The sequence below is a fragment of the Mesoplodon bidens genome (genome assembly GCF_964165515.1).
Source record: "Mesoplodon bidens genome assembly, chromosome: 2".
Lineage (NCBI taxonomy): Eukaryota > Metazoa > Chordata > Mammalia > Artiodactyla > Ziphiidae > Mesoplodon > Mesoplodon bidens.
This window is the reverse complement of record NC_138177.1, coordinates 3,606,411-3,632,273: the sequence shown is the minus strand read 5'-3', so window position 1 is coordinate 3,632,273 and position 25,863 is coordinate 3,606,411. Positions and strand designations below refer to the sequence as shown.

Here is a 25,863-nt window from a genome sequence, read left to right as displayed (position 1 = left end):
CTCATGAATGGCGACCCACAATCTTTTTGCGACTTAAGTGCCTCTGGGTGCAATGCTCTAGAATCAGACAGACTGAAGGTGTACCTACTGCATCCTCGAAAGACAGCCCCTGACTCCACCCCTGCCCCTGACCCACCAGGTCACTGTTTAAAGGGTCCTGGTTGATTCACAAAGGGCCGCTGTCGTTTTCTACCCTCCTCATCTCCCAACTCCCAGGAGCGGGGAGAAAAATAACCTCTGTATAAATTCAATGAAATGTTATATTCACATCTAGACATTTCTAGAAATTATATGCAGCAAAGTTATGACTGCAGAGCAGAGTGAGAGAGGGCAGACGTGTATGCTGGTGACATTGGAAGAGTCTGCCACAGCCCCAGCCCCAGACAGAGTAGATCCTTCTCACCTTCTTCCCTTGACTTTCCTTTCCAATGCTGGCAGTGCAGCAGCACACTGAGGCTGGGAGCCAAGAGTGCCCAAATAAGGACAGCTCGTTCATAAGAGCGGAAGGAAGGAATTTTTTTTTTTTTGAAAAATGAGTAATTTTAATTTTCTTCTTCATGCCTTTCTTTTTTTAAAAAAAACATCTTTATTGGAGTATATTTGCTTTACAATGGTGTGTTAGTTTCTGCTTTAGAACAAAGTGAATCAGCTATACATATACATATATCCCCATATCTCCTCCCTCTTGCGTCTCCCCCCCACCATCCCTATCCCACCCCTCTAGGTGGTCACAAAGCACCGAGCTGATCTCCCTGTGCTATGTGACTGCTTTCCACTAGCTTTCTGTTTTACATTTGGTAGTGCATATATGTTCATGCCATTCTCTCACTTCGTCCCAGCTCACCGTTCCCCCTCCCCGTGTCCTCAAGTCCATTCTCTACATCTGCGTCTTTATTCCTGTCCTGCCCCTAGGTTCTTCAGAACCCTTTTTTTTTTTTTTTTTGAGATTCCATGTATATGAGTTAGCATATGGTATTTGTTTTTCTCTTTCTGACTTACTTCACTCTGTATGACAGACTCTAGGTCCATCCACCTCACTACAAATAACTCAATTTAATTTCTTTTTATGGCTGAGTAATATTCCATTGTATATATGTGCCACATTCTCTTTATCCATTCGTCTGTCTATGGACAGGTTGCTTCCATGTCCTGGCTATTGTAAATAGAGCTGCAAATGAACATTGTGGTATATGACTCTTTTTGAATTATGGTTTTCTCAGGGTATATGCCCAGTAGTGGGATTGATGGGTCATATGGTAACTCTATTTTTAGTTTTTTGAGGAACCTCCATACTGTTCTCCATAGTGGTTGTATCAATTTACGTTCCCACCAACAGTGCAAGAGGGTGCCCTTTTCTCCACACCCTCTCCATAATTTATTGTTTGTAGATTTTTTGATGATGGCCATTCTGACTGGTGTGAGGTGATACCTCATTGTAGTTTTGATTTGCATTTCTCTAATGATTAGTGATGATGAGCATCTTTTCATGTGTTTGTTGGCAATCTCTATGTCTTCTTTGGAGAAATGTCTATTTAGATCTTCTGCCCATTTTTCGACTGGGTTGTTTGGGTTTTTTTGATATTGAGCTGCGTGAGCTGCTTGTAAATTTTGGAGATTAATCCTTTGTCAAATGTTTCATTTGAAAACATTTTCTCCCTTTCTGAGGGTATTCTTTTCATTTTGTTTATGGTTTCCTTTGCTGTGCAAAAGCTTTTACGTTTCATTAGGTCCCATTTATTTATTTTTGTTTTTATTTCCATTTCTCTAGGAGGTGGGTCAAAAAAGATCTTGCTGTGATTTATGTCATAGAGTGTTCTGCCTATGTTTTCCTCTAAGAGTTTGATAGTGTCTGGCCTTACATTTAGGTCTTTAATCCATTTTGAGTTTATTTTTGTGTATGGTGTTAGGGAGTGTTCTAATTTCATTATTTTACATGTAGCTGTCCAGTTTTCCCAGCACCACTTATTGAAAAGTCTGCCTTTTCTCCACTCCATAGTCTTGCCTCCTTTATCAAAGATAAGGTGACCATATGTAAGTGGGTTTATCTCTAGGCTTTCTATCCTGTTCCATTGATCTGTATTTCTGTTTTTGTGTCAGTACCATACTGTCTTGATTACTGTAGCTTTGTAGTATAGTCTGAAGTCCAGGAGCCTGATTTCTCCAGGTCCGTTTTTCTTTCTCAAGATTGCTTTTGCTATTTGGAGTTTTTTGTGTTTCCATACAAACTGTGAAATATTTTGTTCTAGTTCTATGAAAAATGTCATTGGTAGTTTGATAAGGATTACATTGAATCTATAGATTGCTTTCGGTAGTATGATCATTTTCACAATGTTGATTCTAAGGAAGGACATTTGAAGGGCATTTAGCCTTCAGAGACTTTACAAAAACAAAGTCAGCATTGACAGGTTTATGTGATTCTTTCTAGTCACACCCAAGAATGAGGCTGCTGGCTCTTGTTTCTGGTTGGAAGTGATTTTCACTGCTGGTGAAATTTAGAAGCTCATCATTTTAAAAAAAAAAAAAGGACACCCTAAGAAATCCCTCTGTAACACAAAATGAGACTTGCCATACCAGCATAACAATGGGAAGATCATATTTTAAATAAAGGGTATTCCATTCTTTCTTCAGCCTGCTGAACCCTGAGGGGGTTGTGTTCACTGTAGTGGAGATTCAGTACTGCCAAGATCAGCAAAGGACCAGAAGTTGATGTCCTATCGTGAGCAGGTCTACAGAGCAGGCACATCTCGTAGGTGAGTTCATCCCAGGTGCTGGCTCATCCATCCTACCCAGGTAACAAAACCAGAACTAGGAAGTGGCAGAGTCAGAATTCCAGTCCAGGAAGTTTTTCTCCAAAGACTGTGCTCCCTGACCCTCACCATTTCTTTCATTCGTGAGATTGTTACAGGACACACTTCTCTCCAAAGTTTTGTTGGGATTTTAGGAGACTGAGGGAGATGAGGAAAAAGTAGAAGACCTAGTGTTAACTATCTCCTGTGGATGATTTCTGCCTATTTCTGCTACACTCACAGAAGATCAGAGAAGCAGTGAGGACTGAACTGATCACCTGGAAAATCAGTTCAGATTAGGAAATGGCAAATCAGTGGGACTTGAGATAAAAGCCAAAAGGATTCTCCCCCACCCCTTTCATTTTCTATTTTTATTTTATAACATGACAGGGAAAGGTATGGTATCCAATTTTCTGTAACAAACCATGCTTCGCTCTATACCCAGCAAGCCCCATTTACTCATATCATTTGCATTGTACATGCAAAAACTACAATTCTTATAGGAAAAGAAAAAAAGCAAGAAGCTCCAAGACTACGGCTAGTATTTTGCTAAGATATATGTAACACAAGTACATCAGAGTCACTAATTCATATTTCACTATGCTACGAACCTTAAAATTCTCATTAAAAACAGCATTTCCTGAAGTGCCACCAGGATATATTGACTGTCAAAGGGCACTTTTTGATTGTCTACTGAAGCCCAAGAAAAGTATTTATTACATTGTTACATTCAGGTCTTTTTTTTTTTTCCAGAGTAAAATGAAAATGCATTAGTCTGCAGTAGCAGCTGTGATTCTTTCCTATTATATTTGTTCATCTAATCACCTATCTGCCAAATTTAATAGTTCCCTTGCCACTACAAAAATGTCTTCTGAACTTAAGTTGGAATAGGGATAAGTTGACTATTCACACTTCAGGAAAATGAATAGACGTCTGTAAATTCCAAGAAAGATTTTGTGATGCTTATACATTTCTGTAATTTTGTGTGAGACCTTGTTGTTTCCAGGATACTGTGATTTAAAATAATAACCATAGCTAACTTTTATTAAGCTGCTCCGTGTGCCAGGCACTGTTCTCAATGTTTTATGTGCATTAACTCATTTAATCCTCACACTAACCCTATATAGATGGCACTATGGTTATCCCCATTTTACAGACCCAAACTGTAGATGATCCAGTGAGTTAGGAGCCTGCCTAAGATTCAAATTCAAACAGTCTGTCTCTCAAGTGGGTTTCTCAACCTCAACACGATTGACACTTAAGACCAGATAATTCTTTCTGGTGAGGGTCTGTCCTGTACAATGTAGGACATTTAGAAGCACCCCTGGCTTCGTCCCACTACCTCCTTGTGGCATCCCTCTTCGCACCCCACCATGCAATTGTGACAATCAGAAATGTCTTCAGACATTGCCGAATTTCCCCTCAGGGATAAAAATGCTCCTGATAGCAAACCATTGCTCTGGAATATACATTCTCAAAAGGGGACAATATCACCCTCAAGAGGGAAAATTTTGGTTCTGGGAGGTGCAAAAAACTCCTAATTATGAAGCGAATATATAAGCAGATGTACAGTACATTTGTAGTAATATAATTTTATGGGAGGGATCAGAAAAAAAGTTGTCTAAAAAGACCCCTTAGGAAAGAAATAAGGAGAAATGGATTGAGAAACAATGAGCTAGAGCTTGTGCTCTTTATCTCTGTGCTGTAAACTATGAAATGAATCTTTATTTGAATGACTCTCCCAAAATGATCAAGGCAATACCCTCTCTGATCTCCTCCTAGAATAAGACCATTACCTTCACCTTCCTGAGAGTTCAACATCATCACCTTTGCCCTATGACTTCGAAAATTTGAGACTTTGAAATTTGGGTTCCACAAAACACTTCAGACTATTTTTCAAACACTTTCATTTCAACAAAACCTACAAAAATATATTTGCCAAGAGCTATTTTTCTTAAACTTTTTAATCCTGGGTGTATTTCAAAGGATATTTATCCATATGGTTCTCATTCATTTACTCTTAATTCATCAAGATGGTGTTTTGTAAAAGCCAGTTGACAACCAAGGAGCCGTATGCATATTTTTTTAACTTGAATGAGGAAGTTGGGTTTTGCGTGTGATAAATAGAATTTAAAACCCCTTAAGTTTTTCTATACTTCGCTAAATGTAATTTTCCCTCTTTCCTAATTATTAATTTGGAGTCTACCTTTTTGATGTAAAATGTTTTATGGTAGAAGAAACAAGAGAGATAGAAAAAAAATACACTCAACTGAGAGAGACAGAAACTTTTAAAACTAGAATATAAGGCCAAGGATGTGGCCAGAAAATTGTATGTTTGCAGAATATATTGCTTCTGTAATCTGACTGGCACTAAGTTATACTTAGTAATATAAGAATTGCATACCTCTTTTAGAAGGTGGGTTGTAATTGCCAAGTATTTCTCTGTTTGGGATAATACTGTATATTTAGGAGACTTGCTGGAAGACCCTTTCCTTCTCACCCAATTCATGTTCCCCACAACCTTCTAGTTTTTCTTTACTTTGAACATAGACCCACCATCACCACTGAAAGTAAATAGTGGGGTTAATTAAGGCGTGCCAAATATAGTTGTGAAACATATGAAAGAAATGGGATAAAAACCAAACATTCATCTTTAAAAGGTGCTTTATATATTGCATGGAATAAATTGTTCAACATTGACTCTAACTGTAAATTTTAAACTTTTAGACATCTTCTTAAAAAAAAAAAAAAAAGACCAATCAAAAGCTTTGGAAGGAGTCTTTCAAAATCCTCAATAACTTAACTCTTAGTAACACTTTTGTAAAAAACTGCACTATTTTATGTGACAGGAGACTGAGATCATCTCCCCTTTCTATTTCCATCACTAATTCAGCTTCTCTGTGTTAGACAAATATAATAATATAAGCAAAAGCAAAAAAATTCAAGGAATAAATCATAAAACACTGAAGATATTTTTAATGCAATGAAAAAGTATAGAATTGTGTGAACATAAGATTGATTTAGAGATATTTACAAACCTTTTTGTCACATACACATTTCTAAGTTAAGAAACAGGTACTGGTCCCCTCTCCAAATCTACCCAATCAACAGCTCTAGGAGTGGAGGCCAGGAATATGCATTTTACAAGCTCCCCAAGTAATGTTTATGCATAGTCATGTTTAAGGATCACTGACTTAGGTAATAGTAATAACTGGTTACTGGACTAACACAAAGGATTGAGTTATCACATCAGACTTAGTTAACACAGATATCTTACCCAGTATCCGCTTCACTTAATTATTACAAGGATACAGGTATTCAAAAACCTACAGTGGAGCAGAGAGTGGCCTGGGACATTTGGGATGGGCCCCTCTGACCCTGAATAGATGGGTCTCTCAGTGAGGTCCAGGGGGTCACTCACACAGTGAGAGCATTTCAGCCATAAAACATCTCCACTCTGCCTCCAGAGAACTGTACAGACTACATGGCTGTCTAGGAGCTGTAATCTATAGCCAAGAACATTCTCAGAGACAAGGTCTCTTTCTCCTAATAAAATTATTAGTCTCTTCACTCAGAGTTCAGTTGAAAAGGAGAAATGGCTCTTTGTTTCCCCTGGGGATGTACCCTGGTAAAAGGAATGAGTGGACCACAGCCTGGCTGCTTTAACTCCCTCTTCCCAAATATATACAAAGAATATTCCTCAGCCCTATGTAATCAGGCTTTAGTAATACTAGGACCATATGGTAGGGTAGGCACTGTCTCAGGCTCCTAGGACTGGACTTTCTCTACTCTGATTTCCATTCTCAACATTCATCCAAAGTTTCTTGGAATGAAAACTTATGATGTAACTAAGCTCCTTCTCTGACATTGTTTCTAATATTTAGTTATGGTTAATTTTTCTCATCTAAAGGCTAACTGTTTCTGATCAATGACAGCTTCCATTTATTGATATAACATCTGAGTTGATAGAAATAGAATGAGTTAAATCAATCATCATTTTAAGATTTTGGTGATAAAAGGCAAATATTGTTGCTCTTTTCAGAGCTTAAATTAATTCTAGACATGATAGAGGTTCTCAGTATGTTTGTAAGATAATTAAATGCAAACACAATTTTTAAATAATTTTGAATACTTTCCTCTTGAAATGACAATACCACCTTTTCATTTTACTAAATAGATAATATTAGATTAACATGGTGTAATTCCGATCCATTCATTATAAAAAGTTTTTGGTTTCAAGCTTGGAAAACTTATGCTTCAACCGCACTGCATTTTAAAAATTCAAAATGACAAAACTAATTTAAGACTGACAAAATACGTGTATGACCACAGTACTACAGGAAGTTGTTGGAAACCATCATGATGATTCTGATCAATTTTTCAGTGTCAACCACTAACCCTGTAGTTTTTTTGTTTGTTTGTTTGCTTTTGTTTTTTATTGGAATATAGTTGATTAACAATGTTGTGTTAGTTTCAGGTGTACAGCAAAGTGGTTCAGTTATACATGTACATGCATCTACTCTTTTTCAAATTCTTTTCCCATTTAGGTTATTACAGTGTATTGAGCAGAGTTCCCTGTGCTATACAATAGGTCCTTGTGGGTTATCCATTTAAAATATAGCAGTGTGTACATGTCAATCCCAAACTCCCTAAAAATCCTTCCTCCCACCCTTACCCCGGTAACCATAAGTTCGTTCTCTAAGTCTGTGGGTCTGTTCTGTTTTGTAAACAAGTTAATTGGTCTTATATCATTTGAAATTATCATACTAAGTAAAGTAAGTCAGGCGGAGACAAATATCATATGATATCGCTTTTATGCAGAATCTAAAAAAAAAAAGACAAAAAACCTGTACTTTATTAAGTAGGGAAACATCCAGGGGATCCTATGTCAGTGCAAATGGCAAGTGCAGTGTACACCTGCTTGGAGAAGCAGCAGCAGCAGCTAGTGACCACTTAGAGAAGTACTAGGTTATGAATTAGAGTTCGTCTCCCAACACAGGGTTCCCCTGAGCAGTTCCTGTGTGAGACCTTGGATGGCTCAGCTACTAACATCATATAGAAAGCTCAGGTTTCCCTGGTGGTGCAGTGGTTAAGAACCCGCCTGCCAAGGCAGGGGACAAGTGTTCGAGCCCTGGTCTGGGAAGATCCCACATGCCATGGAGCAACGAAGCCCGTGCGCCACAACTACTAAAGCCTACGTGCCACAACTACTGAAGCTCGTGTGCCTAGAGCCCGTGCTCTGCAACAAGAGAAGCCACCACAATGAGAAGCCCGTGCACCACAACGAAGAGTAGCCCCCGCTCTCCACAACTAGAGAAAGCCCGTGCCCAGCAACGAAGACCCAACACAGCCAAAAATAAATACCAAAAAAAAAAAGAAAGAAAGCTCACAACATACATTCAAACATGACATGACAGTTCAGATGAACACTTAGAGTAGCAGTCACCAAAAAATTAGAAGGAAATATACTAAAGCACACAATTGTATAGTAGACTTGCCATAGAAGATAGAAGAAGGGTGAATTCAGGAGAAATGGGGAGAAGAAATGGGGAGAAAAATTGGGGAAGGCTGTATGAAGGTGAGGCTGTGCTAGGTCATTCAGACATTCTGCCCTTTTTTTCTCACGTACCTATCTGTTTTTCTTGTAGCCTGATGATGTGAGATGAAACTGTTTTTCATATAGAATAATATGTTTTTTTGAGTTTTCTGCTTCAATGTTCACCGTAGGGAATTTTTACTAGAGAAATATATAATCCTCTTCTGGTCCGGTTTCTGAACAAAATGATACCTAGAACCTTAAGCTTTCTGTCGGAGACGTTGTTAGTACCAAAAGGAACTATTGGCTAGAAACTTCTAGCTCGCACAAGACCCAGCGAGGGAAGATTAAAAAAAAAAAAAGTCATGACAAAGGGTTGTTTTTCAGTTTTTATCTCAAAAACATTAACTGTCATGGAGACATGATCAAGAAAAAGAAATTAAAGTTGTTTACCAGCCCTGATAGAGTTACATGACTAGTATATCTTAGGGTCACTTCTATAAAAATTGGAGCTAAGTATCATTCATAGAGCAGAAGTAAGATGTGAGTTTTCAGCTCTGATTCTGGATCTTTATCTTTCTACCTGAGAAAAAGGGAAACTGAGGTATAATTAATTCATCATTATTTCTGTAAAGGAAACGACATAAGCGTTTTCATTCCAAATGCGTCCAAGGACAAATCTTGAATAAAATGGATATTTTTGATACTAAGTGGAATAGAAAAGAAGTATTAATGGTTGTTTTCTTTTATAACTATACAGGCATAAAAGAGAAAAGTTATGAACTTTAGAAACATAGGGAGAAAATGCACTTTTTTCAAGGTGTTTTTCTTTAAAAATTTTGCTTGTATGTGTACCCAAATATAGCACAGAAGACTCATCTGGAAGCTATTTAGGCAATCCAGGTAAGAATAGTGGTGGTTTGGACCAGGAAGGTAGTAACAAGGTGATGAGAAGGACTGGTCAGATTCTGGAGAGATTTTGCTTTAATTTTTTTCCCTTATAGTCTCTTTTCAACAAAACAGTCTAAGTGATCTTGTTAAAATTAAATCAGACCATGTTACACCCATGTTGAAAGTCCTCTGATGGTTTTCCGTTTATATAAGCAAAACCCCAAGTCTTTACAAAAAGTATAGTAACTCTATATTTTATTATCCAAACCAGAGCCTTGCTGAATGGTAAAGGCTGACTAATATTAATTATTCCAGAACGATGAGCTTAAATTTGGGCTACTCCATACAAAATGATATGACGCTGTATAAACTGGGCTTTCACTGCCTCTCTGAACTCATTTAGTGCTTTCCCCTTTGACAACAGTAACCACACCTGGCCACCTGGATTTACCCTCTGCTTGGAACGTTCCTCCTCCCCACGTCCAAATGGTTCACTATTCAGGTGCTCAGATTGTGTTTCAAAGTCACCTTCTCAATGAAGACTTCTCTGGCCAACTTATCTCATATAGTGATTCTAATTATATTTTTATATCTTCTTTATTGCTTATTTCTCCCAGTGGTACTTTCCACTATATATTTTACTTCTTTTCTTTTGCCTGTTTCCTCTACTTGAATAGAAGAGCTATAAGAGCTGGGATTTTGTTCACTAATGAATCCCCATAAGCTAGAAAAACATATGACACATAAAGGACACTTAATAAATATTTGTGAAATGAATGAATGAATAAATGAGTAGGAAATTTTGCCATTCTCTCTCTGTAAATTTTTTTTAGCATTGGCAATCTTATGACCATGAATATTGGATTTCTATATTTCAGCACTAAAATATTAACACATGCCAGTGCTTTACCAGAAAATTTAATTATATAGAAATTAAATGCCCTGACATAAAACAAACTATATAGAAAAGACAAGGAACTGTTTTCCACATGCACCTCAATACATGTGTAGATTCTCCCGGGTGAAAAGAGGCATTTCTCTCTGTGAACTCTCAAACAGATTAACAAAATGATAACATCAACAACTAAACTCTCTGGGGTTTGAAGTAAAATGGTGATAGAATCTTTGTATTTTAAATTTGCAGTGGTTGAGTTGGTCGAACACACTCTTTTCTTCTATTTGATACATGCAGCTCAGTTAATAAATTTCTCTATAAATATCACTTAAGCTGCATTTCACAAATTTGAATATGTATTCCTTAAACTCTTGTTCAGTTTTAATATGTCTTCATAATACTTACATTATTATTCTTTTAGTTTTCCATTTTTTTATTTTTCAGGTATTTATTTTTTGGTTGTATTTTGGTTATTGGTTTTCAATTTTATTGCCTTAATGTTCTATAAAATAGTTTATCTCTATTGATTAGTTTTATAATGAATTGAGATTTCTTGTGACCTATGGCCAATTTTTGAAGATATTCTATATGGATTGGAAAGAATTCATGTTTCTAAGCATCTGTTACTTCACATTAGTTAACTTTATTATGCAATACTCTATATTGTAATTGATTTCTACCTGATCTATCAATTTCTGACAGAGCTGCGTGCAATAACACCTCACAATTTATTAATCTACTAATATCTTGTCTGTCAATTTTTTTTTCTTATTTTTAACTTTTTTGGTTAAGTACTGTGCCAGTTATCAATTTATTGCCTCTGAACTCTGATCCCACCTTTCACTGTGTGCTTGTGATTCTGGGACATGTTTACCTCGCCAGATTACATGATATCAAGATTTATCAGTAGAGGGAAGTGGACAACTATCAGAGGAGTTTCTTTTCCTGGTTCCCTGTCCTTTGCTTCTTTTGCTCCTGAGTGCCAGGCTGGTGTGCAGGACACTCCATAAGCTCACTCCCCACTCCAGCTGAGTTTGGTCCTACACCACAGGTGGATTCCCAGCAGCAAGTGACATCCCTGGGGACAGTTTCTGGAGAGTTCTGTGGGTGCCCAAATAAGTCTTCCAGCAACAGCTTCCAGTGAGTTGAATAGCACCCACTACCCCCACTGTTGGCAGGTTCCAAGCAGCTTTCCAGAGAGTACAGCACCCATCCGCAGGCAGCTTCCCAGGGAATCTTGTGGACTCCCTCACAGCAATTCTCTGCCCTCCAGCTGTGCTTCTTTGACTTTGGACCAGCTCAGGGACAACCCGGTGAACTTCCCCTGTAACCGTCCCATTTCTACTGAAGTTTAAATGTCAGCCATGGGAGGATCCAATCCCATGAATCCCCCATCTTCCAAGATTATTTCTTCCTTGGGTATTCTTCCTCAGTGCCAGGGTACTCTTAAAGGAAATTAGATTTTATTCCCCCCTAACTAATTTTTTATAATAAATCTTCCATGTTAAAATTACCATGTTGGGCTTCCCTGGTGGCACAGTGGTTGAGAGTCCACCTGCCAATGCAGGGGACACAGGTTTGTGCCCCAGTCTGGGAAGATCCCACATGCTGCAGAGTAGTTAGGCCCGTGAGCCATGGCCGCTGAGCCTGTGCGTCCAGAGCCTGTGTAATTACTGTGTTATTTCTGCCTCCTCAGTGTATCTGACTGATACCAAAGTATACATGTTAAGACTGAGATAGCTTCCTGTTAAGATGTTACTTTTATTATCAAGTAATGAATCTATTTACAATATAGTCATTGTTTCAAATAAAATTTATTACACATTATTATTACTAAACAAAGTTTCTTTTGGATAGTTTGCTTACTACCATTTTCCATGCTTTCCTTTCACCTTTCTGCCATTATGTTTTATTAACCAGTCCCAGGATCTCCACTTATTTACAGATGAATTTCATCCATTTATATTTATTGTAATTACTAATACACTTTGTCATCCTAGATTAGGATTTCTACTTATTAGGACCATATTTTCTTTTATTTCTTTTCTTTCTTAAAAATTATACTGACTTTTCTTTTCTATGCCCCTTTCCACACTGTGGATATGAAAGTTATATATATTCTTTTTAACTTTTCAGCCAAAACCTCAAATTATGAACACACCCAATTAACAAAGAACAAAGTTAATCTCTAACCTCATCCTCCTTCCTAAACTTTTGATGACTTTAGAACATTTTAACTGTGAGTTCCCCTTCTTTCCTATATCCAGTTAGTATTATCTGTCACTTCAGGGAAGACTTAATTTTTAACATTTTACCCCTTCCCCTATGGCTGAATTTCCACTTAAAATCCACTTAGATTGTCAAATATGTCTAACAATCCTCCCCCCACCCCAACCCCTGGTCCCATTACTTCTCGTATCCTATTTTTATCTGTTGGGTGGAACTTTTTTTCTTACTAAAACTCACCCTTTCGGCAAAAGTCTGTCAGTAGTAAATTCTTTGTCTTTTTATTTATTGTTTTCTCTACTATTGAATGATTAGTTTATCTAGGATTAGAAGGCTGGATCTGCTTTTGATCTAAATTTTGGTCCTTTCAAATGATATGTTTTGGAATGTGACATCAGCAAGATGGCAGAGTAAGAAGAACCAGGACTTGCTCCTTCTCTGAAACACAAACTGAACAAAAAGTATCATTCAAAAAGCCTTTATGAGAATTCCAGAAACCATTTAGGAATTCACAGACCCCAGGTAAGCTCAAAACTGAGAGCAACAACATTGAAAGCATAATAAAAGCCATTTAATTTCATCTTTATCAGTCCTTCCCTCAAGCCACCACATCTGATCCCATTGGAGGTAAAGGAAAGAGTGAAACATCAACACTCAACAAGCTTTTCTGGGGGTTTCCTGTCTCACCTGACTTAGAGTACTGACAGGGAACCAGCATACTTTGGATGTCTGGGAGTCATTCAGAACAAAAGTAGGTTCAGTAGCTGTGGTTGCACCAGAGGACCTGCAGTACTGCAAACAAGCACCAAAGTGAACAAGAGACTACAAGCTCTTGAAGAAGAAGCAGGGAACCTCCCTAATTGGGAAATTACACACACGCTCTGAGAAGATGCCTACCTTAGTAAAGATTCATTTCTAACCTCTCAGCATACACTGTACTTCAGTCTGAAGATCCATGTCTTTCTTAGGTAGACATAAATAAATAAGGTAATTAAAGCCATAGGAAAAAAATAAACACCAAGATAAAATCAAAGATGAAAGAAGCTAAGAAACATTGAGACAGAAACTAAAAGATACAGATTTGAGCTAAAATTATGAAAAAACCCTTTAGGATGTGAAAATGTAAGACTAAAACAAGCTACCCACAGAGTGAAATAAGCAGAAGTACTATTCCAGTAATTTTAAACTCTTCTTCACAACTCTTTAAGCTGGGATATCGCCCTCTTTTAAATGATAAGAATGACTTAAACTTATATGTTTGAAAATCCCTCAAAAAATGGCAGCTATCATTTATTAAGTTTTTACTGTATGACAAGCAATGTTCTAAATTTACATTTATTACCTCACCTAGTTCTCACCACCATACATATGAAGTATGTATTATTAATATCTCTCTTTTACAAACATGAAAACTGAGGAAGTTAAGGAACTTGCCCAAGGTTAGACTTCTAGTATAGGATAGAATCAGGATTTCAATAGTCAAGTTCAAGATAAAGGAAAAAGAGGCATGGAAATATGGGAGTGCTGAAGACTAGAACTCTAAAGGAAGGAGACAGTTATTTAAAGAGAAATTTTGAAATTTTTATGATTTGTCAGGTAAACACCCTTATCAGCACTCCAAGAAACCTATTGTAATGATCAATGCCAGTTTTCAAGGGCTTAGCATCAGATTTGTGGTTTGGGTATGATTTGATGTGGATTGCAATGAATGGGAATCTCCAGATTGGTCTTTAACTTACAGCAGGACGACTCCACAAGGCTTATTACATGAGGTCACACAAAGATTAATGAAAGTTGTCAAAGCGTAACCACATATTAAAACCAAGATGTTTGCACACATTCTCCACTTCTCCCTCTTTTTAAATTAATCTCTATTTTATAATGAATAAAATTATGCAAGTTAACATGACATGTTCTGGATTTCATCAATAATATATAGGAAATCCTTTTGCTATACAGCAAGCTCTAAACAAAGGGAAAAAGAAGATCAAAGAGAAGAGAAGTGACAGAACTGATTGCATTCCATTTTGAAATGAATCATGGGCAGAAGTTGCAAAGATGGGTGACAAAGAGTTTTGTCAAAACATTTCTGTATATCTTCAGCCTTCCTGACACATTTTGTTTATATCTAAGGAACAATGATAACAACAAAAACCATCTCACATTTAGTAAACAAATGTAAAAAAAAAATCTACAAATTAAAATATAAGATATTTCCTTCCAGGAACAGGTTGTTCACCCATTAATTAAGTGAGCTCTGTATCATCATGGAATCAGACTGTTTTTGGTAAATTGCATCCTTATATGAGAACATATTCTCTAATTTGTCAAGAGTTAAATTTTGGAAAGAATTTTGCATTGCTTTAATCAATATAGGGTCATGTAATTAATAAAATAATTTAGTAAAGAATGTAGTGTTTCCTCTCCTTAAACTTTTCTTTATAATTACTTCTTATTTCTGCCTTTTCAAGTCAGCATTTGAAAGACAAAATGAAAAGAAAGATAATAAGATCATTTGATTCTTGGACCTGTCATATAAATGAACCTTTTCCAAGTTTGTAAAATAATGTCTATTATTGTAATTAGGGCTTGGAAAGCTAATTCAGAGAATAACATCAAACTGAACCTTTTCCTGAACTGAACTGAACCTTTTAGGGTTCATAGGAATTCACTTCTTCTTAGAACTTTGAAAAATGTGCTGTTTTTAATTACAATGGCTATCAGTAGTTCATTGTCATCATTCTGTATTAACCAGGCATGTGTCAGACAAGTGCAGTTCGATGCAGTATTTCAAGCTTCTTGCCTTTTGACCTCCATCATTTTCCTCATGCTTAGTGTCTATAAGTGATTAATTGATACACCAAGAAGACTGATGAATATAAATAACAACACTAAGATATGGAAGGTTAAGAACTTAAAACATTTTTTTTAAATTTAGTAAAAAATGAGTTTATACAACCTAAAGGAGGCCAAGAATACTGAAAAGAGTTGATATGCTTCCTGACCCCCTGGGATGCTCGCTGTGTTTTTGACCATGTGATTCCAATGGCTTTTATTTCCAGTTTGGGATTTTACTTCTAGTGCCAAATTCTGACTTTTTTTATTCAAAATAGCCCCACTTCTGAAATTCCCCTTTTGATTTCAGCTTCTTCCTGTCTACGTCTTCCATATCCTCTCTTGTATAAAAATTGTTCTTTAATCTTTCACTATGTCCAGTTGTTTGACCTATCTAGCTAGTTGATATGATGGCAATAATGACTTTTACTAAGAATTTTATATATAGTTCCTCATTTAATATTCAAAGTTTTGTATTTTAATTTTCCCCATTTGACCAGTGGAGAAACATTGCTGCAGAGAGGTTAAGTTTATCAGCAATACTCTCTCTATGCATTAGGTCTGCCCAACTACAAAGCTCATGTTCTGTGCCACCACCAAATATGCCCTCTGTCATTTTTACTTTCATCCCTATCCATCCCTGATGTCACAATCAGCTCACCAACACAGTTTATAGTATCTTCAAGTTTTTCTCTTTTCTTTTCAAAGACCCACTATTGCACTACTCTCAAATCCTAGATCAATCCATTTGTTTTCTCTGCTTTTGCTCTCAGCTCCTGAGAAATGTTAGAGAAAATGAAGTTCCTGTGTTCAAAGGCTATGTTATAAAAATATTATTTCAAACTTCAGTTAGAGGCTTAAATATACACAGCAACATTTTCACTAATTTTAAGCTACTTCCCTTTCTCATGCTCCATGCCAGCTGTCCAAAGTCTACAAGTTTCTCAAGACCTCCAATTCTGCACCAGCTTATCTTACTCTTAGAAGAACTTGGGTTCTTAACTTAAAAAAAAATTTTTTTTAAGTTAGGAAGACCATAAACTTTCTTTCTTCCTCTAAAACTTAAAATAGTGGCTATCAGGAATTCTTAACCCCTGCTTCAGGGACTTCTACTTACTAAATTGTAAGCCGAAATTTGGGTTTATGTACAGTTTCTTTCTTTTTTTTTTTTAAGAAAAAGACAATAGTATCTATTAGATTCTCCAAAGGAATCTGTGACCCAAAAAAAAGGTTATGCAGATTTGACCTAAATCTTCATTCTTCCTAACCTTCTCTTTAATTTCAGAAGCACGTGAACTTTTTTTTCCGAATTTAGAATTATTATATCTTCCTGGTAAATGGAAGTTTTGTATTATAATGAAATGCCTATTTTTAACATTAGTAATGCTTCTTAGTTTGAAGTGCTTTTTTAAAATAGTTAATGTAGGTATACCAGCTTCCTTTTGATTAGTGTTTGCATGGGTAACTTTTACCATTCAATTATATTCAACTTACATTAAAGTTACGTGTCCTGTAGCATGAGTTGAGTTTTGAATTTTTTACAATCTGTTTTTGTCTTCAATTGAAGTATTAACTTAATTTCTAAAATATTGAGGCTTAAATCTGCCACTTACTTTTTCTTTTTATCCTATCTGCTATTATCTCCCTCCTGCTCTTACCTTCTTTAGGAGTATATATTTTATTATTCTAATTTTCTTCTCTACCATCATTTTACACACTTTTTTACAATTCTTTTTGGGTTGTCATGGAGATTTTGTATGAAGTCTTTACTTAACGAAGTCTAATATAAATTAGTACATTTCCACTTCACAGGCAATGTAAAAATCTTAGAATAATCACTTATCTGTCTCCCACCTTGCATACTATTGTTTCCTGAAACTCCCCAGACATTATTTCTTACATTTATTTAGAGTTAAACACCTCTTTACTTTTTCAGTGTTCTTTAGGTCTTTTTATATCTCTGAGCATTCATCTGGGATTGTTTTCTTCTGCCCAAACACACTTTTCAGTATTTCTATATTGCACATCTACTGGAAGCAATTTTCTTTATTTTTTATTTTCTAAAAATGCCTTTATTTTACATTAATTTTTGAGGTACATTTTTACATAGCATTCTGCATTAACAGTTCAACATTGACAGTTATATTCCTTTCAGCCCCTTGAAATTATCATTCCACTGTTCCCTGGTTTCTACAGATCCTGATGAGAAGTCCAAAATTGCTATTTTGAGGACAATATGTCTTTTCTTCTCTGTCAGCTTTTAACTCTTTGTCTTTGTCTTTGGTTTTCAACAATTTATCATGAAGGTGTGGTTTCTCAAAAACTGATGAAAGACATCAAGCCATAAATTCAAGAAGTACTGTGACCTCTAAGTAGTATAAGTACAAAGGACATCACTTCATTACTTAGGCAGCTTGTTAAGTTCTCAGCAGAAGTTTGTTCTGAACCATTGTTCCAATTACCATTGCCAGAGGTACTGTGAACTTCTTCCCACATTAACCCTGCCATCTGCACTTACTTTCTTCATTTACTTTATATCCTACTCAGGCTTTAATCATACTCAAATCTCTCCCATAGGAAAAATATTTTAAAGTCCTACCTCATCAAAGTTACCAAAGGCTTTCTTCATGATTGCCTAGCTAATGGCTTTGTTCCGGTCTACAATCACGTGGGCTTATCCACATGATCTGATGCTACTGATTCATCCCTTTTGTTAATCTCATTCATCCCTTGGCTTCTATGACTCTGCTTGCTCTTATTTCTCTTCTTTCCTCTCTAAATACCCTTTGTTAGCTCCTCTTCCTCTACTTATCTCTAAAATTTGTGTTTTTATGGTTCTTTCCTCAGTCACTTTCACTTCTCACTATTTTCTTCCCTATAAAATGTTACATTGCACATGTAACTTTTCAATTCTTTCTTCTGTGTTGCAAGTCTCAAATGTCCACATAAGTCATTTAAACTTCAATTTTATCATTACCTACCTCATCTTAAAAAGTCCCCAAAATAATGTACTTTCCTTTCTTTCTTCCACCAAACCAGTGATGTAGAGCTAGGTAAGAAATCATACTTTTTCATATTTTTTTCAACATTTAGCACAATATTTGGCACTGTGTATAAGCTGAACAAATATTTTCAAGTTAATTTGAATTGGCTCTCTTGCTACACAAGGGGGTAGTGTCACCTAGGGTGTACGTGAGGATAAAAAAGGGTAGGGAAATGTAGACTACCTGGTTCACATCTCAGCTTTACCACTTACTAGCTCTGTGACTTTTCCTATATCTTCTTTCCTTAAGTATCCTTTTTGAGATGTTAGACAATTCACAGTAACTATAGTACCTATTCATAGGTTGCTGTGACAATTGAATGACAATACACATAAAAGTGTAGTCCCTGACACAAAATAAGCAATTGTTAAATTTTGTTGTCTTCGACTATTATCAAAAACAAATGCCTAGAGAAACAGAAATTTACATTTTTTTGTTTTCTATTTTTTAAATATTTTATTAACTTTTTATTTTATATTGGAGTATAGTTGATTAACAATGTTGTGATAATTTCAGTGATTCAGTTATACATATACATATACATGTATCTATTCTTTTCAAATGCTTTTCCCATTTAGGTTGTTACATAATATTGAGCCAAGTTTCCTGTTCTGTATAGTAGGTCCTTGTTGGTTTTCCATTTTAAATATAGCAGTGTGTACATGCAAAAATTTAAAGGACAGTTAAAAGGGGTGGGGGGGGGATGAGAAAGAAGCCTGTACAAGAAACTTAAGAAAAGCTGCTGGAACTGTTGGTGGGAATGTAAATTGATACAGCCACTGTGGAGAACAGTATGGAGGTTCCTTAGAAAAACTAAAAATAGAACTACCATGTGACTCAGCAATCTCACTACTGGGCATATACCCTGAGAAAACCATAATTCAAAGACAGTCATGTACCAAAATGTTCATTGCAGCTCTATTTACAGTAGCCAGGACATGGAAGCAACCTAAGTGTCCATCATCAGACGAATGGATAAAGAAGATGTGGCACATATATACAGTGGAATATTACTCAGCCATAAAAGGAAACAAAATTGAGATATTTGTAGTGAGATGGATGGACCTAGAGTCTGTCATACAGAGTGAAGTAAGTCAGAAAGAGGAAAACATATACCGTATGCTAACACATTTATATGGAATCTAAGAAAAAAAAAGGTCATGAAGAACCTAGGGGTAAGACGGGAATAAAGACACAGACCTACTAGAGAATGGACTTGAGGATATGGGGAGGGGACAGGGTAAGCTGTGACAAAGTGAGAGAGTGGCATGGACATATATACACTACCAAACGTAAAATAGATAGCTAGTGGGAAGCAGCCGCATAGCACAGGGAGATCAGCTTGGTGGTTTGTGACCACCTAGAGGGGTGGGATAGGGAGGGTAGGAGGGAGGGAGATGCAAGAGGGAAGAGATATGGGAACATATGTATATGTATAACTGATTCACTTTGTTATAAAGCAGAAACTAACCATTGTAAGGCACTTATACTCCAATAAAGTTGTTAAAAAAAAAAGCTGCTGGAGAGGTAGGAAGATGTACACACACACACACACACATACACACACACGGGAGTAGATAGTTACGGAACCTAAGGGAAGGGTGTTTCCAGAAAGAAGTAAGTCAATAGTACTGAATGTACCCACAACATCAAGAAAGATGAGCAATGGAAATTACTCCCTGAATTTAGGGAAAAGGGGGTTTTGTGGACTGGGAAGCAGTAGTATAAGACTAATTCAGCAGATTGAGAAATGAACAAAAGAAATGGAAGAAGTAGAGGTAGGTATAATAGACAATTCACTCAAAAAGTTTGACTCTGAAAGAAGAGAGTATGATAGCTGAAGGAGAATGGTGGACAGACTGAGGGTTGTACTTTGTGTTTCGTTTTGTAAATGGGAGAGACTAATGATAGATTGAGTATCTCTTCTTAGGTGTTTTACAAATATCAACTCATTTTATTTGCACATATTTTAGGTAGATTGTCATAAAGATAACCCAATATAAACTTGGAGGTTCAGGAAAATACAGGTGGGGTATTTCTGTGAAATAATTGGTTAACATAGCTGCCTTGTAAGGTATAAGAAAACATTTGTCTCTCTCTTTTATAAATGTATATATAAATATGCATGTCCTGATTTGAAATAGGTGAGATATATGATATATATATATATATATATATATATATATATATATATATATATATATATATATATATATATATCAGGATCAATCAGGTTATGTCATTCAAAAAAGACTGAAAACAAATGCCTAGTAAAGCACTGTGTTACAAGAATCAATAGGGACTTCAGTGGTGTATCTTCTGTATCATGGGGTTTCTAATCTAGAAGAAGAATATAGGAAATGCAGGGACATAGGGAATATACATTAATAAGTTTAATACAAGGTAATGAGTAAGAAGTGCATAGTAAATGCTATTGAGTTTAGAGAGGGAGAGAGCTGGGGTGGTCAGAGAAACTTTCCTGAGAGAAGTGACCTTTGCCTTTGGACTTGATGAAAACTAGGATTTGGAAGTACAGGTCGTGGACTTATTTTATTCCAGGTAAAGGCGAAACATTTCATAGAACACAAGAGATGAAAAAGCTATAAAAAGAGGAAATTGAAGAATTCCAGGAACATATAGTTTACATTATATCCACAAAAGGGTATTTCTAGTGGGAGTCACTTGAACATTAAAAAAAAGAGAACGAAATAACAAGCAAGATTATGGCCAACATGTGGACAGGGAAAATTACTGTCACACTTTTTGAACTGTCCTCTCCCACAGCTTGGAGAGCAGTAGACACCAGGAGCAACAACACCATAGGACCATGGGCCCTTAAAATTGAGAAAAGTTCCATCAGAGACTTCAAAAATCATGGAAATAGAAACTCTACTCATTATTATTGATGGTAATAATAAATAATGATATCAACAATATTAATTTTAATATTAGAGTTGATAACATTAGTTTAATACTCTTAATAATGACAGCAGTAAGCATCATAACATTAATATTAATGATGGTTAACAAACCAAAGCATTGCCTGGCAACAGCCATAGCCTGTCTTCTGAGGATGCACCACTAGAGCATGTGCAGGGGGCACATACTGTCGGAGGTGAGGGCAGCTGGCTAGACTGATATATTTTACAAAATAGGAACAAGTGTAGACCAGTCAGCATCTTAAAGACATTTCAAGACCTTTACGTAAAGGCTCTCATTGGAAGCCGTTCCCAACCCAGTCTGTATAAACAAATTTAGGTGATGAAGCTAACAGGGGCAGCAAGCACAAGGGATTTATTCATAAGAATATTTACAGCAAAAATTCTCTCTTTGTCTGCCCATCCCTCTTTCTATGTGTGCAGAAGTATAGACAGGACTAGTGCTCCTTACAATACTGAATTCAGAGCTCATCTAATTTTTAGCCATATATGGAGCGGCTGATATATTCAAAAGATTAAGGGCAATGTCTAAATTGTTTTCCTTTAATCAGTTCACAAATGTTTGTTGGGACATTTAGAAAAATTGGAACCTGTAGGTTTGCCCAGTTTTGCAGGGCTCTGAGCTTGGGAACAGAGCCTGCTGCCGTGTTCAGGTTTCATGAGAAGCGGGACTCAGGGTGTCTTGAAGGTTGATCCATCATAAAGCTTCCTCCCACCTCCCTCTTGCAAGGCTGACTGGAGAAAAGCTTAAATAAGAAGGCAACTGGAAGATGGGGGTGGCAGAGGGTAGAGGTGGGGAGGGGGAGGGTGTACAGCTGTGGGTCATTAGCAATAATCACAGCCCGCCAGCAGGAAAGGAAGCCGAGTGTGAGTATCCCCTCTTTTTCCCTTTCCCTGTAAGAAGCCATCTGGCCAAGGCAGTTTAGAATAAATGCTAGTAAGGGAATTTTATTTTGTTTGACTTTATTTAAAGTCCTAATGTAGACCACGCCTCGGCTTTGGCTTCGGCTTTGAAATGTGGGACTGAAATAAAAGCACACCTCTGGGTTTGCAGCACCACGACGTTGTCCTAAATGAAAGTTCACAGCAGGATGGGGAGTTTCTTGCCCTCACTGGGTGATGGACGGGAGAGTGAGTCACTGCAGTGGACCCGGCGAGTGCCAAGCTGCATTCTGTTTGGGGTTGACTGACCAGCCCTATCTTTGCTGTCTGGTAGAAATGTTAATATGCTTATAATTGCCTCTTTACTTAAAAATTCAGCCCTAATATTTATTTAGAAATAAAAGACACTGAAGGAAATATTTTCAAGGAAAAAAAAGGTGGGGGGGAGAAAGAACCAACTCCCAAATTTCTTTTGGAGTATAAAATCTACCGATGGCTTCACATTTTTTGTCTCAAAAGTTGTCATTATCTCACTCATCAATGTCATTCTATGGGAAACTTCAAAATAAGCAAGCAAGTGTAATTATTCACTTAATGCATGGAGCAGGACTCTACTACTTGAAATTCATTTACCATCTTTGACATTTTTATTACACTTTGAGGAGTGTATAGAAATATGTGCAGTTGGGACTTACCTGGTGATACAGTGGTTAAGAATCCGCCTGCCAATGCAGGGGACACGGGTTTGATCCCTGGTCCAGGAAGATCCCACATGCTGCGGAGCAACTCGTGTGCCACAACCACTGAGCCTGCTCTCTATAGCCTACGAGCCACAACTACTGAGCCCACACACCGCAACTACTGAAGCCTGCACACCTAGAGCCCGTGCTCCCCAACAAGAGAAGCCACTGCAATGAGAAGCCCATGCACTGCAATGAGAAGCCCACGCACCGCAATGAAGATTAGCCCCTGCTCACCGCAATTAGAGAAAGCCCGCATGCAGCAACAAAGACCCAATGCAGCTAATAAATTAATTAGTTTAAAAAAAAAGAAATATGTGCAGTTAAAACAATCTTTTTGAAGACACTGATTTCAATTGGCTATTTTCATTTCTTCTTACAGAGAAGTGACTTGTTCCTTTATGAAAGTCACACAAAATAATACTTTATAATGAAATCACAGAGGAGTTTTTGTGGCCTCTTATTAGGAATTAAGTTGCTTTCTTATTATATTTTACAGTACAATTTTTATTGTGAGTTTGACATTGAGAACTGAATGATGTGGTGAAGATTATTTAAATACTATAAGGATACATATGAGTACTCAAAGTTAATCCTTCAACTTCTCATGAGTTACATATTGGCTCAAAATTGTTGGCCATAAAGCAGCATCTCTGAGCCAATGGGTGAAAAACAGTATGCTGTATTGTGGCATGGTAGATACCCACAAATAGTCAAACATGCAAAGCCCAGCTGGCAAATGTTGTATAAAATTAGCGAAAAACTTAGGCATTCTCACCCAAAAGGAGTAATTTTAGTTCCCAAAAGAATTCCATCTGTCTTTTGGTTGAGCATATAATATATGGTTGAGATTAGAACAGTAGTATTGAAGATGAGAAAGGATTCTGACATTCAGAGAAAAAGATGATTTTTATACATTTTTACTCAGGAAAAAAAGTTTCCTTGTGGCATCTTCTGCTTTATATAATTTTATAGCATGTTTGTTGTGTAATTTAGAATTTAAAATAGTATAAGTTTTGTAGAAAGAGTATATATTTTGTAGAAAGAAATAAAGCAAATACAATTTTAGGTTTGATTTTTTTAAGGCATTACTTAAAAGAGAAGAATAGATTTTGTTGTTGTTGTTGTTTTGGTTTTAGCACTAAAGAACACATGAACTTTTATTTTCTGTACTCTTATTTGATGTCCTTATAAAGTTATATATTTAGCCCTGTTTAAACCCATCAATCAAGACATGAGTCTAGAAAGCTGCTGATGGTGCCTTGACGTTCAAAACCTTTTTGTGTGAGGGTTGACTTAGTGAATTATGTCAGTTAGATTTTTCTCTTCAAGATCTAACTGGAGCTCGGTTTACAAAACTTAAAATGAATCCAACAAAAATAAGCTGAAAAAAGACTAGCTGTCCTCATTTGTCCTGCTGTCCTCTTTTCAAGTTATTTTTTTCCTTCAGTGGTAAAGTTTTTACTTTGAGGTTTCTAAAATGCCATAGCTGGCTGTATTTACATTTTGAATACCTAGTCATGTGGAAGCTTTAATTCTCTACTGATACAGCTTTGAGTGACGTGTTCCTTTGAGACCAGTCCAAAGAGAATGTTCTGGATTCACAAACAGCTGATGCCACGCCTTATGTCTAAAATGGAAAAAAAAAAGAAAGAATAAAGTCTTCACAGTAACAGAATGGTTCTATTGCTGCTAGAATAATTTGTAGAACTAAAAATGATAGGCTTATTTTAAAGGCAATGTTGTTAGAATCATTTACTCAGTTCCTGTTGTGGTGGATGCCCTACCAGAGGGAGGACCCTGACAGAAATAAATGGTCATTGTCCAGAGATGCCATGGCAACATGACAGAATAAAAAGAAAGGACTTCACCTTGGAATCACCTAGGGAAGCTTTTTCTGGGAGGAAAGGCCACTGGTGGCCATTGAAAGGGGTAAACACAGGACTAGAAGCTCTGCCAGGAAAAGAAACACCACCTGAGAATCTGGGGGTTACCAGTGAGTTTAAAGGGATGGGCTGTCTGAGTCTATGAGGTGTCTGGTACCAGATTCAACTGTATCACCAGCCATTGGGGCAGTTTCCAACCTGAGCAAAAACTATACCCAAACAGAAATAACTGATTCTACAGCTGAAAATTTTCTTCCTTCACTTGTATTGAACTTGGTGCTGGGCATTCTTTTTTTTTTTTTTTTTTTTTTCCCCATAAAAACGGCTGTGAATGGGCTCTCACCTCCACTTTGAATTCCATGACCTGATCTTGAGGGACAGCCTCCCCTGCAGAGTCCTTCACTCCTGCTAACCGAAACTCATACCCCAACCACCATTTCTGTGACTTCTTTCCGGGAGATACAGAATCCTAGCTTCTGTGTTTCAACCATGTACTACTTAAAAATCTTCTCCTGGATGTTTTAAAAAACACCCCCAAAATGTCCAAAATCAGAGCTTTTGATCTTTCCCTGAGCTTCTTCTGATCCTAATCTTTCCCATCTCCATAGAAGTCACCAGCAGCCCTTTACTGTCATCTCAAGGACTCATCCTTGACTTTTATCTTCCTCTGATGCCTTACATCCAATCCATTGCCTATTCCTATTGGCTCGGCTCCCAGAATGTATCTTGAGTTCACCATCTCCTCTTTAGTGAAACCCATCACCTTAGATGCATGTAATAGCCTCCCCACTTGGCTCTCTGCTCCCTGCCTTGTGCCTTTACAACAGGGGTCCCCAACTTCCGGGCCATGGGCCAGTACCAGTCTGCAGCCTGTTAGGAACTGGACCACACAGCAGGAGGTGAGTGGTGGGCTAGAGTGTGAAGCTCCATTTATATTTACAGCCGCTCCCCATCGCTTGAATTTCTGCCTGAGCTCTGCCTCCTGTCAGCATTATGGTGAGTTGTATAATTATTTCCTTATATATTACAATGTAATAATAATAGAAATAAAGTGCACAATAAATGTAATACACTTGAATCATTCCAAAACCATCCCCCGCCCCCTGGTCTGTGGAAAAATGGTCTTCCACAAAACCAGCCCCTGGTGCCAAAAAGGTTGGGGACCACTGCTCTACAACACATTCATCAGGCAGCATTCGGGGT

The 25,863-nt window shown here is 37.0% G+C and overlaps 1 long non-coding RNA gene across 1 annotated transcript in view; it reads left to right on the top strand.

Annotated features, from left to right (window-relative positions):
- LOC308612228 overlaps positions 1–2,744 on the top strand; it is a 33,817-nt gene extending 31,073 nt beyond the window's left edge. Inside the window, exon 3 of the long non-coding RNA XR_014015087.1 lies at positions 2,629–2,744. This is a non-coding gene — a long non-coding RNA (uncharacterized lncRNA). The remainder of the gene's footprint in view (positions 1–2,628) is intronic.
- Positions 2,745–25,863: the final 23,119 nt, after the last annotated feature.